This window comes from Brienomyrus brachyistius, unplaced genomic scaffold (assembly GCF_023856365.1).
Source record: "Brienomyrus brachyistius isolate T26 unplaced genomic scaffold, BBRACH_0.4 scaffold42, whole genome shotgun sequence".
Lineage (NCBI taxonomy): Eukaryota > Metazoa > Chordata > Actinopteri > Osteoglossiformes > Mormyridae > Brienomyrus > Brienomyrus brachyistius.
The window spans coordinates 1541414-1558587 of NW_026042317.1; the positions used below are offsets into that span (position 1 = coordinate 1541414).

At 44.6% G+C, this 17174-nt stretch overlaps 1 pseudogene; it reads right to left on the minus strand.

The window, feature by feature from the left end:
- LOC125722823 (NACHT, LRR and PYD domains-containing protein 12-like) overlaps nucleotides 1–17174 on the minus strand; it is a 164518-nt pseudogene that overhangs the window by 116934 nt on the left and 30410 nt on the right.

The window sequence follows — 17174 nt, forward strand, 5'->3', positions numbered from 1 at the left end:
TTGATGGAGCAACCTTCCGACCTTCCGAGGCTTAGCCCACTCTGCCACATATTAGGATCTGTGTGGACCTCACAAGACTCAATGGAAGTGTCTGCTGAACGAGGCACATACTCCCAGCTGTGGATGACGCACTTGCCAAACTGGACGGGGCAGTAGCGATCTCCAAACGGGATGCCTGATCGGGATTCTGGCAGGTACCCTCATATAAAGACTCCCAGCCCTTGATGATCTTCATTACACTCCTTCAGCAGGTACTGTTTTAACAGACTGCCGTTTGGGATCTCCTCAGCACTCGAGCACTTCCAGCTGAGAATCTCTCAGATTGTTTCAGGCACACCTAGAACAATGTGCTATACTGATGACATTTTGGTAATTTGTCAAAGACCAGAGGGAGCATGACAATAGGCTATGCAAAGTTCCCCAAAAGTTTGAGAATGCAGACCTCACTCTAAATGAACACTGTGAGGTCAGAGTGAATGAAGCGAAGTTCCTGGGACATAAAATAAGCGTAACAGGGACTGAGGTGAATCCCGACAACATTAAAGCCATTATCAACATGCCCAAACCTCAGAGTACTGAAGGAGTGAGACGCATCGTGGGGATGGTGAACTACATTGGCAGGTTTTCTCCCTGGCTGCCCCCAGCCAGATGGAGAATATAGTCCAGTGATGTACATGTCTGTGTAGGAGTCTGACTCCCAGTGAAACCCGATACGCACTGATCAAAAGAGAGAAACTCCTGTGTCAGCAGATGCATCGTCATACAGCCTTGGAGGAGGGCTAATGCAGAGGCAGCCGGATGGAGAATACAGACCAGTGATGTACATGTCTATGTAGGAGTCTGACTCCCAGTGAAACCCGATACGCACTGATCAAAAAAGAGGCCCTTGGTGTGACACGGGCCTGTAAGTGAATGATCATATGTCTCTTGGGATTGGACGTCACGGTGCATACAGACCACAAGCTCCTGATCTCCTTGATAGGTTCTTGACCACTTGATTACTTTCCTCGAGGAACTCAGACTCAGACTGTGGACGAAGAGATTCAAATACAGAATCATTCATGTTGCGGGATAACAGCAGGTGGCAGCTGGTGTGTAATCACAAGCTCCACTCGGATCCGAAAACACAAGGGAGAGTGACACACTGGAAAGGGAGAGTGACACACTGGAAAGGGAGAGTGACACACTGGAAAGGGAGAGTGACACACTGGGAAGGGAGTGTGGAGTCTATATCGATTATGTCATGGAGCACGTTCCTGTGACACTTAACTAGGTCAGATTAGAGACATGCTGAATAAAGACAGAACCACGAGGCACTAAGACAGTTCGCAGATAGAATTTAGCCTGTACACAGGAAAGCCGTCCCAGGGAATCTCTTACCTTACTGGTCGTTCAGGATGGACACACATGTAGCAGAGGATGTCCTGCTAAAGGGAGAACAAATCCTTATTCTGACCAGAGACATCAGAGAAATGGTGGAACAGTGTGACATAATCTGCCAGCATTCTGGCCAAGTAACAGAACCTCTCCTCACAGCACCTTTGCCTGCAGGACCATGGTAGAGAGCGGCTGTAGATATTTTCCAGCGGGAAAAAGGTCACTACTTAGCTGCAGTGATCACTTCTCCAGATACATAGAAGTAGCCAATCTGCCGACTCTCACAACATGAACATGTCACTAGTAGCCCCTGAGTTTTCCCAATGCAGCAGAGAGTCAGAGAGCTGTTAGAGCAGCCAAACAGATACTGAATAAAGATTAGGATCAGAAAGCTCTCCTGGCTTACAGAACAGCTCCATTAGGACATGGAGTCTCACCAGCAGAACTGTGATGGGGAGAAGGTTAAGGTCTACAGTTCCAGTCCCTCCTCAAACACTCAGAGCGGAGTGACCAGACCTCTAGGTCATTAGAATGAAGGACATGAAGATAAAATGAATCAAAGAAAGCTTATGGAGAAAGAGGCAGAGCAGGAGAGCAAAAAAATTCAGGCAATTTACCCTTTCCCTCAGCTTATAAACCCTGATCATGGACTCCATGGTGGGAATAAATGCTCCTTTTCTGAAGGCGTCTTTGCTGTTAACATGTCTTTGCTGTTCAGGTGTAGATGTGACAAGACTATCATGTGGTCTGCTTGAGGTGTGTTTGGTTCTTTTTGGTTTGACAGTGGCAGGAATGTGGCGATCACTGCATGTGTCAGTCACTGTACCCCACAGCTCAGTAAAGCTGTCCTCTTTGCAATGTTCTCCAAAGGTCTGTCTGAGGGTGTCAGTGAGGTCGGCTGCTTTGCTAAGATCAGCCTTAGGTGAATGCAGCATGTCTGGCAGAAACTTTGCTTGACCGAGCACCTTTCTGAACACTACAAGGAGCCCTACAAAACTCAAGTCAATCTGAGACTGCAGTCCTCTTGCCTCTGCAGCTCTCTGGGGATCGGCATCATCTAAAATCTCACCTGGCAGCCTTAGTACAGCACTCAGCCTCTCCGTAATGTTTCTACACGCAGCACGGCAGCAGGTCCATCTAGTCTCACTGAGCCTTTGCAGTTCCCCTGGGCCCCACTGAACATTTATTTCTGAACATCCAGCCATTTCTTGTGAATATATGAGCCTGACATGATCACACACAGTCTTTCCAGCAAAGAGAAGAAAACATGCAGCTACAGGGACATTTTTCACACAGTCAACAATGACAAATGCAAACAGTGTGGGCTGCAGTGAACATAAAATGCATATCTGGCAACCTCTCTAACTCCTGTTTGGACCCCAGAGCATCTGCCACTCATGACCCGTCACTGCTTTGGCCACCAGCTTCTCTCTGTATTCCAGCCCATACTTATCCAGAAATAGAATAGAATAGAATAGAATAGCTACTTCATTGTCATTCAGAACATAAACTGGCTGGTTAGTGCACATCAGAGCAAAATTACGTTGCATTGACTCATCATCGGCCCAGTAGAGTGTATAAAAAAATATAAAAAGCGGAATTAACATAGAATATGCATAAAAATATATTAACAGCACTATAGCAGCAAACACCAGTGTACATCGCCGTTTCAGACATATTGCAGTAGACAATTAAAAAAAAAGCAATTCTTGAAAGTGACGTGTGGATGGATGGAGAGAGGCGGGGGGGGGGGGGGCTGCCATGAGGTATTGAGAGTTCAGGAGTCTAATGGCTTGAGGAATGAAACCATTACAGAATCTGACTGTCCTGGTCCTGATGCTGCAAAGCCTCTTCTCAGAGGGCAGCAGGGCGAACAGTCCGTGGTGGGGGTGGGCGGAGTCTCTGATGATGTCACAGGCTCTGCTGAGACAGTGTTTGTGCGCAACGTCCTGGATGGATGGAAGAGAAGTCCCGATGACCCTCTCTGCAGGCCTCACCACTCTCTGCAGCCATTTCCTGTCTGAGGCTTTCGAGCTGCCAAACCAGATGGAGATACAGCTGGTCAGCACGCTCTCTATGGTGCCTCGGTAGAAGGTGCTGAGGATGGGAGAGGAAAGCTCTCTTCATCCGAAGGAGGAAGTGCAAACGCTGCTGAGCCCGTTTAACCGGTGATGTTGTGTTTGGTGACCAGTCCAGATTGTCAGTTTTCTGCACCCTCAGGAATCTGATGCTGCTGACCACCTCCACAGCACTGTAGTCAGTGACGAGTGCTGAATGACTGGGCTGTTTCCTCCTGAAGTCCATGATCATCTCCTTGGTCTTCTCCACATTCAGGATCAGGCTGTTGTCACTGCACCATCCCACCAGTATCTTCACCTCCTCCCTATAGGGCAGGTCATCGCTGTTCCTAATGAGACCCACTAATCTACTTTGGATTAAGCCTGAACACCACCTCTCACCCCCCCCATCACAGACGCCCCGCCATAACACTGCCTTAATATATTGCCTGCACTGAAGCCCGTTTGGAGTGAGGTGTTTCAGTGCTGCTCCGGTCTCCTCCCACAGTCCAAAGGCATGCAGGGTTGGCTGATCGGCGTCTCTGAATTGGCCCTGTACTTGTGTGAGTGTGGCTGTGTGAGTGTGTGCGACCTGCGGTGTGTTGGCGCCCCCCAGGGTTGTTTCCTGCCTGCGCCCGTTATTCCTGGATAGGCAATTCTATGTTATTCTATTATAAATTTATACTTAGTTACATCAAAGGCATTTCGGTAGCTTGCAAACCCTACAGACTATATACAAGGTAATAAAACTGTTACATACATGTAAATGCGTGTGCAGATTTGTCTTGAATTGAAAACGTCACAGCAGCCAGGAGACCAAAGCTGGCAGCCCTGTGAACCTCTGAAATATATGTAAATAAGCGGGAAACCTTTTCCTGCCACTGAATTAGCTTTCATTAGTGTCTCATTCAGGCCACACAATGGTTTGTGTTAAATTTCCTAGACAAAAAATAAAGATCAGGCTAAATAAAGATCCGACTCAGAAATGCCTGAGTGATTCGGTGTCCAAGGCCTGTGAGATACTGGCACCATATCCATCGCGGGGACCCAGATAAACAGCTTTTGGAAATGGATTCATGTATTTCATCTAACTCCATACAGAAAATCACCTCCAGACATCCAGACAGGACATCAAGGGCCGTGCTGCATTTAATCGTAAGCTTGTTAAGGTATAGAGGCCTTCATAAATGTAGAGTTTTGCAAGAAAGGTCAAGCTTCTTTGAAAATTCGGGTCGGAGGCATTTCGGCGGGTTGGGCGTGTCATGCTCGGCGATAGCGGGTGAGGCGCACGGACTGGGCGACGGGCAGAGAGGCAAGCGAGCAGGCAATAACAGGGCAAACGGGGATTTATTAGAGTAACGAGGACTGGGGAACATGGCACGCCAACTAACATCAATGACAGACAAAGGAGTCAGGTAAGACACGTACTGAAATACACAGGACTGATTGAAAATAATCCGACACAGCTGGGTACGATCGGGAAAGAACACGTGGATAATTAGGGGGCGTGGCACACATGAGGAGTGGACGGGCCGGGCATCACAGGGCGGTGACGAGAACCAATTTTTTTTTTTAAGTGGCCTAATGCATGCAGATAAATTTAGTGGCTTTTGCCAGCCAGGCATGGGAGGGGTTCAGTATCTATCTATGTATCAATTTATCTGAGTCAGACAGATAAGTGGAGGCAGAGGAGGAAGGGTGCATGGGCACCTGCCCCTTCTGTCCGACGGGGGAGTAACCAGACCTTTTACAGTGTGGTGGTGGGGTGGGGGGGGTTAGAGACCCTGGGCACCTGCCCCTTCTGTCTGACGGGGGCATAACCAAACCTTTTACAGCGGGGTGGGGGGGTTGAGGGACCCTGAGCACCTGCCCGTTCTGTCCGACGGGGGCATAACCAGACCTTTTACAGTGGGGTGGGGGTGGCAAGGGTGTCTGGGCACCTGCCTGTTCTGTCCAACGGGGGAGCAACCAGACCTATTACTGGGGGGTGGGGGTGGCAACGGTGTTAATTATTTAACAAAACAAATTTATTTATTGAAATATATTAATAATAATTTTATTTACTTTAATCCACTGAAGCAGGACATAATTATATTTTCCAGTTTTTCTTTCTTTGTTATGTCTCCAGTTAAATGATTATTATACACATTGATTGAGTGTCATTGTGTTAGTTATGTTCAGCTGCTGTAATACAGTGAATTTAACTTAATCCAGCAGACTGTGGTTTCATCATGTTACTCAGTTATGCTTTGGGTGACGCTGAAGCAGGACATTAATAGGACAGAACAGAAAGCCTTTATTGTCACTGTACAGGGAGGGAGACTCCGCCCACCCACACCACGGACTGTACAGGGAGGGGTAAATGGACATAAATATATAAAATGTACATATACAGGGGAGAGGGAAAGCCCCCCCCCCCCCAATCAGGATTACATTTAGTTACATTTTAGTCAGAGAAAAAAAACGTATTAAACTATATTTTTCATGTTATTCAGCTCACTGAACACAGTCATTTATCTTTTGTCAAACATACAGTCCTGTGTAAAAGTCTTAGGCAGTCCAAAGAAATGTTTAAAGCCGTTTATCTGGGTAGCAAGTGCACTTTGGCTTAGAACAAAAAACAATTTAACATTAGAACGTGTGCAAATTAAGAGTAACACAATAAAAACTAGTAATAATTTCTTCTGTTTTCTAAAAAGTTACTGATATCTAGTTGGATGGCTAGATGAACACCGCTTCAGTTCCCAAACTTCTCCTCAGGGGCACCTCAGCCGTTCCATGATTTTGTTAAATTTCACCAACAGCTCAATTAAATAATTAAATATATTGGTTTAAAAAGTCAGTGAGAGATTGACTAGCTGTATGAGGTCTGCTAGTGGCCAAGTCAAAAAATACATGGCTGCACTGGACGGTCACTGCAAATACTAGGATGATTTTAGCAGAGGTTCTGAAATGGCGAAGCTGACACACTTTGACAGGCATCATATCATAGTTTTACACCAACAGGAGGATAATCTAAACATCATTTTCTTTGCCTGCCTAAGACTTTTGCACAGTACTGTACATTTCAGAGTAAAAATGATTATAAAGGTTAAAAAGCAGAGATTTTACCTTTTTGCCAGGAGAACCAGCAACACGTCACAGTGACACTGAGCAGTTTCTATACACCCCAAACCCTGGATAGAGGGACTCAGTGAATGAGGAGGTGAATCTGTGCAGGGGGGTCAGTCCATCAGAGGAGACTCTGTAGAAGGACAGAGCACCAGCCCCCCAGTCCAGATACACTCCTACTCTGCGGGAGCCTGAGGGCTCTATGGGTAGGAGAGTCTGTTTATTATTGTGCCGGACAGAGTAACTGTCAGTATCACACCACAGACTCCATGACTTGTCATTGAATCCAAGCCGACAGTCACTCCCTCCTTTCCTCCTGATCCCTTTATAAGTGACTCCTATCCAGGCTCCATATCCATCCCACTCAGCCTCCCAGTAACAGCGGCCAGTCAGACTCTCTCTGCACAGAACTTGGAGGCAGATGTCAAATCTCTCTGGATGATCAGGATATGGCTGCTCTGCCCCCCGTGTCACCTTCCTGTTCCCCCCTGACAGAGACAGGCGTCTGTTTGCTGTGTTGGGGTCCAGCGTCAGCTGGCAGGAGTCTGTAGGCGGGAGGAAGAATTATTAATCCCATCAGGCCGCCTGTACTTTATGTTTCTGTACGATATAAAAACAGCACAGCTTCCCCTAACGAAGCGGGAACTGAAGCTTATGAAACAAAGTGGGCGCGCGACGGCGGCGGGAAGAGCCGCCAAAATGGGGCGCGAGCTAAACTAACAGCTTAATTAATTTAATAAAAAAATGACAAAGCAGCGACATTCGTCAGACATATTCATCACAAGCATATTTACCACAAAACGGCACCAGAGATCAATACTAAAGTCAGTGTCTTTCCTTCAAACCGCTAATTCCGGCGCATGCGGCTCGAAAATGGCCATCAATAACAGAATATTTAAGTAATATTATTACATGTTTAAATTGATATTTAATAAACATTTGGACCTGGATTCTGATACAAACGATGATTCCGGCACAGATCATCATAAAAAACAGGAAGGTTCTCATTAATTCAGAAAAATATTGCACTGAAAAACGGGATTATTATCTCATTAATTCGGAAAAACAGAATTAATTTTTCCCAGATGAATGCAATACGCTTCCATAGAGAACCGCTTACCGCGCGCGTGACTGTAGATGAGGCGTGAGCCCTGCATCTCGCGCACGCGGCCGCTCTAATCTGCTAACATGGGCGCCGAAATGAAATTTGATATTTTCCGCCGCACATCCAGTGTGTCCCGGGTGCAAAATTCTTTTAGCGCCGTGGATCAGGAGAACTTTTTAACATTCATGAGCGAAGCCCTACATGATTGGCTGGCTGATTATTATTTATGAGAGGGGCACTACCTGATTGGCCAGTTAACATCGACTTGTGCTGCCTGTTTCTTCTACCTAAAGTAGGGGTGTCCAAATCCAGACCTGGGGGGGCCGGTGCCCTGTGTAGCAAAGTTTTTTCCCTGTTCCACCATAAATAATTCAGCTCAAGAGCTGTGTGGTTATTAGCACAAGGAGATGAATTAGGTGTGTTAAATGAGGGGAAACCCAAAAATGTGCAGGACAGGATTTGGGCTCCTCTGGTGTAAGGGATTCAGTGACCAATCAGTAATATTTTCTCATGAATATTAATGATTGTTCCAGAATCACCCTGTAAAAATGCAAATTCACTCACTGCCTACAGGTGCCTCCTTAGGACAATACTAACAAATCACACACAGAAAACACATACACTCACGGCAACCGCAAAAAGAACAAATGCAAAGGATTATTTTTTTGTGAAATTAAACATGTATAACTAATTCAGAATATATTTTAACCATCATACACTCCCACACAAACACAAAGGTAATACAAGCAGCAATAAAACATTTGTAAAAAATATGTTTAAAAACGATTAAATGAATTGATAGTGTTTTTGGTGATGATTTTGATTTTTTGTTTCTCATTTGGATGTTGTCTAAAATGACAAGAAACTCACCTAAACACAAACATGGAAATCCATCTACACACAGTGCAAAAAGCCACTCACCACAACAACTGTGTGAATACAACCATAACATAGTATTAATGGTATTATTAATAAAAACATGCAAAGACACTTACATTTCTGTAAGCCTGGTCTAGTCCTGCACTCTCCACCGTGATCCACACTATAGGAGAAGCAGAATGACATAGTACTGCTCTATCCATTTATTAATTGGTGCCTCTTCTTCACATACATGCATAAGTATCTGTAGCGTGTCAGACACACACTCTGTACTCACTTCAGCTTCTCCAGTTTACAGCTGGGATCCTCCAGTACAGCAGAGAGCAGCTTCACTCCTGAGTCTCCTGGGTGATTGTAGCTCAGGTCCAGCTCTCTCAGGTGTGAGGGGTTTGACCTCAGAGCTGAAGCCAGGGAAGAACAGCCTTCTTCTGTGACTCTACAGCCTGACAGCCTGCAGAGAGACAGAAACTCCCCAGTAAATAAGATCACCTGACCATTACAAACATTACTTTTAAGCAAAAGTGACTCCTCTAATGAATATTTCAATAATAACGCAAAATTAACAATATCTTTTGAACATTTTATAAGAACCTATACTTCTCAGAACAAGAACCAGATCCAGTTGTTATAGAATCATTTTTAAATAATCTAGACTTACCCATATTAACCAATGAAACAGCAGATGCCCTTGATGCCAGAGGTGGAGATTTCTGGTCCAGAGAGTACAAATCCAGACCAAGATTTTGTTTCAACCAGCCAGTTGAATATAAAGAGTCACAATCACAGAGACTCAACTGGTTTGTTGAAACAAAATCTTGGTCTGGATTTGTACTCCCTACACCTGAACTCTCCACCTCTGCTTGATGCACCATTAACATCAGAAGAACTCCATAAGGTCCTCAACCAAATGCCTAACAACCAATCGCCAGACTGGATGGTTACCCTGCAGAAATCTATACACATTTTTGGGACATATTTTCTCCACTCTTCAATAGACTGGTAAGAGAAATTAAACATGCATCACAAATCCCATCAAACATGAGCGCAGCGACCATTACAGTGTTACTGAGACCTGATAAACACCCAACACAACCCTCCAGTTACCGGCCATTACAGTGTTATTGAGACCTGATGAAGACCTGTAAGGACATAAAACTTATAGGTCCTGCAGGCCCCAACTCTGTTCAGCCTTCATCAGTCTATTTCAGAGCTCCGCTGGCCCAGGCAAGACTGGACTCAACTCTTCAAACCACCCCTTTTAAGGAATGCAAAGGCCTGCCGGCTCCTGAGAGACTGGATAGGAATAACTGGAGCAACACAGAAAAAGCAAGACCTTTCACCCCCGGAGTGACCAGAGTCCCACAGTCAATCCACAGAACAACAGCTGTCAGCCTCCAGACACAGACACCTTTTCCACTATAAACAGGATAACTCACCACACATAGATGTTAGGGACAAATACACGCATGTTTGGTCTCGTTTGAATGGGCATGAGACGAGGAGTAGTATACTCTCAGATTTAAGGCAGTATAGCTTTCCCCAAGGGAAATATAGATAATTTGGCTAAATCTACAAAAATGAGAGAGCCTCCCACATGGCAGAACAAGGGAATTATAACCGCCCCCTAAAGTGATCTGATTGGCTGGGGACTTGAGAACCAAGGCCAGCAATGGCCCTAAAATTAACTATTGACCGAAATTGGTCAGTCTTCAGAGACATGCCATCACCTGGGTTGGATACTTAAGGAAGGGTCTCAGAAGAGTTCGGGGAGTCACTCTGTAATCAGAGCTCCCACAGAGAACTGGGCGGAAGTCCATCTGTAGTCAGATGCTTTCCGCAGAACTTTGTGCACTCTCAGCTGAGGTATGTGATGGTTTAATATTGTATTTGTCAAATGGTATTTACAAGTATGTGGCCACATGTCAATAATTGTATATTGTAGTATGTTTAATAAATGTTGTTTCGATTACTTTATGACTGTCTGATTTGCTAACTTCTTTATAAACTTTCCAGATTGGACTTCTATCCTTATTAGGACAAAAGTGGTAAATACTATCTTGTAGCCTCTGAGTTAAATCCCCTTTATCCAGGTCCCAAACTCGACTGCCCAGGTTAAGTTAGGTGGATACCAAAACTACACCTCTGGAGTTCGCACACGCTCAGTTACAGGCCGACTTAACCTCTGAGGTCAACACATGCTGATGAAAGGTACTGGTCTACCCTCTGAGGGGCGTACACACTATGTTCCTAGGCACCGGGCATAGTCCCTGAGACGCTCACATGGTAAGACAATGGGCGGCATCGGCGGAGTCCCTGAGACGAGCCAAAAGTAAACCTCGTACAAACTACCGCAACAAAAGGTGCGCCTTCACAGCCGCTGAGGTTGACACATGTTATGATATGGGCTGCCCCCGGCTGAGCCTCTGAGGTGGACGTACGTGTGGTTTGGGTAAATATCGGCTTAATCTCCGAGGCACCCACATGCTCAGTAATTGGCAGACACTGAGCCTTTGGGGAATTATATAGGTCGAGGGACCCGAATAATCAGAGGCTGACATTGTCTTAAATGGTGGCGATTTCCGTACCTTTAGGACAAACCCTGTGGAACAAGCCCACGGATCGCCCTGTCAGCCGAGGCGAATCTGGCGGACTCCTCCGTCAGGGGTAAACTAGAGTTGGTAATCTAAAGGAGAGTCTCGAAGTAATCCGAACAACATAAATGTCATGACTACAATATACTGAAATAAGGTCTTTAATAAAATGGAGTCAGATATGTGTCTAAAAGAATATTTTGTATATTAAAAAGGGTAAGTAATTCCCAGGAGAGCTTGGAAGGACCAACACGCATTCACAGCCTTCGGCTGCGCCATTGGATTCCGCCATTGGGCCAGTGGGCGGCTCCCTACAGACCCAACACAGCCCTCCAGTTACCGGCCATTACAGTGTTACTGAGACCTGATAAAGACCAAACACCACCCTCCAGTTACCGGCCATTACAGTGTTATTGTAGCCTGATAAAGACCGAACACAACCCTCCAGTTACCCGCCACTCTCACTAATGAATACTGACTTGAAAATTATTACAAAAGCTCTCGCCACTCAGTTACAGACAGTCATTCCTACTATAATCCATCCTGATCAGACAGATTTCATCAAGACCAGACATGCCTCAGACAACATCCATAGATTATTTAATTTAGTCAATACTGCTCAGCATACCCATACTAAAACCATGATTACATCATTAGATTTCATAAACGGCATCTGACAGTCAGTTGGACATTCATCTTTAATACATTGCATAGATTTGGCTTCGGAGAGTCGTTCACCCACTGGGTTAAAATACTGTACATCTCACCCAAAGCTACAGTGTCACAGATGGGATCACATCACCTGCACTCACACTACGACGGGGAAGACGGCCTGCATGCCCACTCTCTCCTTCACTGTTTGCCATGTTCATAGAAACACTTGTGGCAACAAAATATGACAGAACAGTGAAATAATGGAATTCATACTAATAAGTCAACACAAAATGAATCTCTATGCAGATAATATCTTGCTGTTTTTATGAAACCCTCAATATATGAAATTTTAATTTTATTAATACCTTTTCAAAATATATCAAACTACACAACAAACTGGAAAAAAACCCATAATATTATCACTGCCAGAAGATGCCTGGGATTCAGCCGATCAGGATGGTCCATTTCACACTGGAAATGTCCGGTATTTGGGTATCTACATCTCCCACAGGCTGTCTGACTTGGTTACCCTCAACTACACCCCCTTATTCAAAACAATAGATGAGTCTCCCACTTGAATCAATAAAAATAAAATTACTCGTCCAGAATAATTTCCGAAAAATTCTTTCAAACTCTTAACTCATTAATGTCACATTTTTGCTGGAAAAACAAAAACACAAAATCAAACATTCCACATTACAGAAAAATAGATCTCAAGTTGGATTACAAGCTCATTTTTCTTAATTATTACTTAGCAAATCAACTGCAAGACTTAACTAAATGGTCACACTACAGCAGTAACAGCAGCTCATGGTTACAGCAGGAGCAGCTGTACTGTAAAAATCTCAGACATGCAGACTTACTCAAAATGTCATTAAAGAAACAAAACTGCTTTAACAACACAGTGCTGCCATTTCCACAGCACTGACAGCACAGAGGAAAGCCATTAAAATCACTAACTGTACTCTCAGACCCTGTAAATACACGCCAATCTGGAATAATCTGGACTTCCTACTTCACAATATCACTATTCACTATCACTCACGGGGACAGAAAGGGATTACACATCTCCACCTCCTTTTCAGTAACAGTCATTTCATGACATTCGAAGACTTAATCCATAAATACGAGTTGAGAATATGCAATTTTTCTAATATTTACTAACTGAATCCAGCATCAAAACCAAAATGGACCTCACACATAATACACTGAATCCTCCTCAGATGAGACAACATTCTGCAACTTAAAAATAAAAAGAAACCTCTAGAATATATAATCCTCCATCTGCGACATACACATTCATATTTGTACCAAAAATTAACTGGAATAAGGACCTTATCTTTTCCCCCAGCTCTGATTTCTGGATGGACGTCTGCAACAACATATTCACAGTGACAAATACTGGCCTTCAGTTCAGTACAAAGTAACTCACATAAAACATGTGACTCAATATAAAAAGTAGTCAGTACTGATACCTGCTCACAGTGTACAAGGGGTGTCACAGATAATTATCTGCATGCTCTGTTGGCCTGTATACCTGCTCACAGTGCACCATGGGTGTCACAGATAATTATCTGCATGCTCTGTGGGCCTGTATACCTGCTCACATTGTACAATGGGTGTCACAGATAATTATCTGCATGCTCTGTGGGCCTGTATACCTGCTCACAGTGTACAATGGGTGTCACAGGTAATTATCTGCAGGCTCTGTTGGCCTGTATACCTGCTCACAGTGCACCATGGGTGTCACAGATAACTATCTGCATGCTCTGTTGGCCTGTATACCTGCTCACAGTGCACCATGGGTGTCACAGATAATTATCTGCATGCTCTGTGGGACTGTATACCTGCTCACAGTGCACCATGGGTGTCACAGATAATTATCTGCATGCTCTGTGGGCCTGTATACCTCCTCACAGTGCACCATGGGTGTCACAGATAATTACTGTATGTTCTCTATAGGTGAATGATCTGGACTGCAGACAGGCCAATTCAGCACCCGGACTCTTCTCTGACGAAGCCATGTGGTTGTAATAGCTGCAGTATATGGTTTTGCATTGTCCTGCTGAAATACACAAAGCCTTCCCTGAAACAGACGTCCTCTGGAGGGAAGCATATGTTGCTCTAAAACCTTTATATACCTTTCAGCATTCATAGTTCCTTCCAAAACATGCAAGCTGCCCATACCGTATGCACTTATGGTCACATGCTCATACCATCAGAGATGCTGGCTTTTGAACTGAATGCTGATAACACGCTGGAAGGTCTCCCTTCTCTTTAGCCCGGAGGACACGGCGCCCTTCATTACCAACAAGAATGTCACATTTGGACTCGTCTGACCATAGAACACTTTCCCACTCTGAAACAGTCCATTTCACATGAGTCTTGGCCCACAGGACACGACGGCGCTTCTGGACCATGTTCAGATATGGCTTCCTTTTTGCATGATAGAGCTTTAGCTGGCATCTGCAGATGGCACGGCGGATTGTGTTTACCGACTGTGCTTTCTGGAAGTATTCCTGGGCCCATTTAGTAATGTCATTGACACAATCATGCCCATGAGTGATGCAGAGTCGTCTGAGGGCCCGAAGACCACGGGCATCCAATACAGGTCTTCGGCCTTGTCCCTTACGCACAGAGATATCTCCAGTTTCTCTCAATCTTTTGATGATGTTGTGCACTGTACATGATGATATTTGCAAATCCTTTGCAATTTCACGTTGAGGAACATTGTTTTTAAAGTATCCCACAATCTTTTTATTCACTCTTACACAGATTGGAGAGCCTCTGCCCATCTTTACTTCTGAGAGACTCTGCCTCTCTGACATCCCTTTTAATGCTAATCAGGTTACAGACCTGATATCAATTAACTTAATTAGTTGCTAGATGTTCTCCCAGCTGAATCTTTTTAAACTTTCTTGCTTTTTCAGCCATTTGTTGTCCCTGTACCGACTTTTTTGGGACATGTAGCAGGCATCAAATTTGAAATGAGCTCATTTACTGGATAAAGGTCTACAATTTCCCAGTTTGAACATTTGTTATATTATCTATGTTCTGTTGTGAATAAAATATAGGCTCATGTGATTTGAAAGTGTTTTATTTGTTATTTCATTCAAATTGAAATAACTTTTCTGGAATTCTGGTTGTTTGTATGTTTGCTGGGGGCGGCATGGTGGTGCAGTAGTTAGCACTGTCACCTCACACGTCTGGGACCCGGGTTCGAGTCTCTGCCTGGGTTACACGTGTGTGGAGTTTGCATGTTCTCCCCATGTCGTCGTGGGGTTTCCTCTGGGTACTCCGGTTTCCCCCCACAGTCCAAAAAAATGCTGAGGCTAATTGGAGTTGCTAAATTGCCCATTGGTGTGCATGCGTGAGTGATTGGTGCATGAATGTGCCCTGCGATGGGCTGGCCCCCCATCCTGGGTTGTTCCCTACCTATTGCTTCCGGGATAGGCTCTGGACCCCCAGCGACCCAGTAGGATAAGCGGTTTGGAAAATGGATGGATGGATGTTTGCTGATGTTTGCAGCAAACTATTTTGTGGATAAAAGCTACCTCAACGCCTGCCCCCCCCCTCTTAATTTTTTGCTGTTATTTTTATTAATTATTATTATTACTGTTTGATTCATGTATTGTATGTTTCAATCATTACAGATATGTATGAATGTGTGTCTGTGTATGTATGGACATTCATATATATGTTGAAAATTTTTTTTACACTTTTTAATCAGAGTATAGCATCAAGTCTATTAAACTTCTGGGATATTGATCAGGTCAGTTAAGTAGCGGAGGGGGTTGTTAATCAGTTGCAGCTGCTTTGGTGTTAATGAAATTATCAACAGGTGAACTAGAGGGGCAACAATGAGACGACCCCCAAACCAGGAATGGTTTAACAGGTGGAGGCCACTGGCATTTTTCCCTCCTCATCTTGTCTGACAGTTTTTTCACTAGTTTTTCATTTGGTAACGGTCAGTGTCACTACTGGTAGCATGAGGCGATGCCTGGACCCTACAGAGGTTGCACAGGTAGTCCAACTCCTCCAGAATGGTGCATCAAAACGTGCCATTGACAGAAGGTTTGCTGTGTCTCCCAGCACAGTCTCAAGGGCATGGAGGAGATTCCAGGAGAGAGGCAGATACTCAAGGAGAGCTGGACATGGCCGTAGAAGGTCCTTAACTCATCAGCAGGATCGGTATCTGCTCCTTTGTGCAAGGAGGAACAGGATGAACACTGCTGGAGCCCTACAAAATGACCTCCACCAGGCCACTGGTGTGAATGTTTCTGATTGTTTGGTCAGAGACAGACTTCATGAGGGTGGCTTGAGGGCCCAGCGTCCTCTAGTGGGCCCTGTGCTCACTGCCCAGCACCATGGAGCTCGATTGGTATTGGTCATAGATTACCAGAATTTGCAGGTCTGCCACTGGCACCCTGTGCTTTTCACAGATGAGAGCAGGTTCACCCTGAGCACATGTCAGGGGGTTCATTTAAAGCCGGCACCCGGCGATATTTCGCCGCCTGTGGGTAAGTACATCGCCGGCTACTTTCAGTTGTTGAAAAAAAAATTGCCTCTGTTCCCAGAATCAAACGATCAGCACTCGGTGCCACAATAAAAGATTTATTTTGCATAAATTTCCGTGTTCTGTCTAGGCGCAGCCATCTTCGTCTTAGCTTGGCTTTCTTAATTCTTATCTTCGTTTTGATTGGCTATTTTTGGCAAGCTTTTATTCTGCGCTTTCTGATTGGCTGATTGAGGCAAGTGGACAAAATAGCGTCTAGAAAGCGAAGCAGCCTTCTTGACCAGTGGCTGCAACCGAGCGCGAAATTGCCCAGGACTGAATGAACTGAAGATGAGTTTAATACTTAATGAAGTGAGATCAGCATGACGTAACACTACTATTTCATCCCGGTGTCGTCGCTTCGTTTGCCGCATGCATTGCATTGACATACGACTCGACTCGTCGAGTTATTCACACAGTACAGATGCACATGGATCAGACCAGTAGCAGACGATCGATATCTTCGTTCGTTCGAGCCAACATCGGCGTAAAATTGGTGAAAAATATGGGGAGATATTGCATGACACTGATTTTGTTTGAAAGCTAAGGCCGACAGCTTATTTCCAAAGTGAAATATTCTGACAAAAAAACGACAAAACGCTGGAGCATCTGAACTCGCTGATCTAGTTGTGTGTGTAGGCTAGCTACTATTACTAGCCATATAATGTACAGCGATGACGTCCTGATCAGCCGAGCCTGTTTTCAAAAATTAACACGTGTTCCAAGTTAACCCATTCTGACAGTTTTTATACCATGCGTGAAAATTCATTCTTTCTTAGTAAATTCAGTCTTTCTTATTTTACACAAAATGCTTCTGTCTAAAAACTTTGAGATATCACTATTTC